Genomic DNA, 1,746 nt, shown 5'->3' with positions numbered 1-1,746 from the left:
CATGGTGCTGGGAATCCCAATGAGGTGGGATTTGGGAATCCCAATGAGGTGGGGTGGAACTACGAGATGTGGGGCTCCTCATGGTGCTGGGAATCCCAACGAGGTTGGATTTGGGAATTCCAGCCCCAGTGGCATGGAACCGTGAGATGTGGGCCTCCCCATCATGCTGAGCATCCCAATGAGGTTGGATTTGGGAATCCCAACGAGGTGGGATGGAACGACAAGATGTGGGGCTCCCCATGGTGCTGAGCATCCCAACGAGGTTGGATTTGGGAATTCCAGCTCCAGAGGGATGGAACCACGAGATGTGGGGCTCCCCATGGTGCTGGGAATCCCAATGAGGTTGGATTTGGGAATTCCAGCCCCAGTGAGATGGAACCGCAAGATGTGGGGCCCCCCATGGTGCTGGGAATCCCAATGAGGTGGGATTTGGGAATCCCAATGAGTTGGGCCTCTCCATGTTCTGAGCATCCTATCAAAGTGGGATTTGGGAATTCCAGCCCCAGTGGGATGGAACCACGAGATGTGGGGCTCCTCATGGTGCTGGGAATCCCAATAAGGTGGGATTTGGGAATTCCAGCCCCAGTGGGATGGAACCACGAGATGTGGGGCTCCTCATGGTGCTGGGAATCCCAATAAGGTTGGATTTGGGAATTCCAGCCCCAGTAGGATGGAATCGTGAGATGTGGGGCTCCCCATGGTGCTGGGAATCCCAATGAGGTGGGGTGGAACTATGAGATGTGGTGCTCTCCATGTGCTGAGCATCCCATCAAAGTGGGATTAGGGAATTCCAGCCCCAGTGGGATGGAACCACAAGATGTGGGGCTCCCCATGGTGCTGGGAATCCCAATGAGGTGGGATTTGAGAATCCCAATGAGTTGGGCCTCTCCCTGTTCTGAGCATCCTATCAAAGTGGGATTTGGGAATTCCAGCCCCAGTGGGGTGGAATCATGAGATGTGGGGCTCCTCACGGTGCTGGGAATCCCAATGAGGTGGGATTTGGGAATTCCAGCCCCAGTGGGATGGAACCGCGAGATGTGGGGCTCCTCATGGTGCTGGGAATCCCAGTAAGGTTGGATTTGGGAATCCCAACGAGCCTCTCCATATGCTGAGCACATGGATTTGGGAATTCCAGCTCCAGGGGGATGGAACCACGAAATGTGGGGCTCCCCATGGTGCTGGGAATCCCAATGAGCTGGGCCTCTCCATGTGCTGAGCATCCCATCAAAGTGGGATTTGGGAATTCCAGCCCCAGTGGGATGGAACCGTGAGATGTGGGGCTCCTCATGGTGCTGGGAATCCCAACGAGGTTGGATTTGGGAATTCCAACGAGGTGGGATGGAATCGTGAGATGTGGGGCTCCTCGCGCTGCTGGGAATCCCAATAAGGTTGGATTTGGGAATTCCAGCCCCAGTGGGATGGAACCACAAGATGTGGGGCTCCCCATGGTGCTGGGAATCCCAATGAGGTGGGATTTGGGAATCCCAGTGAGGTGGGATGGAACCACGAGATGTGGGGCTCCCCATGGTGCTGGGAATCCCAACCCCAATGGGATGGAATGACGCGATGTGGCCCCCCAGCAGCTCTCCTAACGCTGCCGCCCTTCGCTAATTGCTAATCTAATTACTAATTAGCGGCACCAAAGAACCCGAGTGCCCCCCCACGGCGGTCTGGCAGCGCAGCATTATGCAATAATCCACCACCGCTCCCTCCCTCCTGCTGGCACGGAGCGCTCCGAGCCCCCCC

The 1,746-nt window shown here is 56.5% G+C and overlaps 1 long non-coding RNA gene across 2 annotated transcripts; it reads left to right on the top strand.

Moving 5' to 3' along the window:
* On the top strand, nt 1-1,154 carry LOC116217779. 2 transcript variants are annotated; one of them, XR_004162492.1, is made up of 3 exons: nt 1-48; nt 447-480; nt 993-1,154. It is a non-coding gene; the product is annotated as an uncharacterized LOC116217779 (long non-coding RNA). The 2 variants fall into 2 exon arrangements; XR_004162491.1 differs by lacking the exon at nt 1-48 and adding an exon at nt 266-342 and having other exon boundaries at nt 423-480; nt 561-1,154.
* Nucleotides 1,155-1,746: the final 592 nt, after the last annotated feature.

The sequence above is a fragment of the Meleagris gallopavo genome, unplaced genomic scaffold (genome assembly GCF_000146605.3).
Source record: "Meleagris gallopavo isolate NT-WF06-2002-E0010 breed Aviagen turkey brand Nicholas breeding stock unplaced genomic scaffold, Turkey_5.1 ChrUn_random_7180001951493, whole genome shotgun sequence".
NCBI lineage: Eukaryota > Metazoa > Chordata > Aves > Galliformes > Phasianidae > Meleagris > Meleagris gallopavo.
This window is presented reverse-complemented; position numbering and strand designations above follow the sequence as displayed.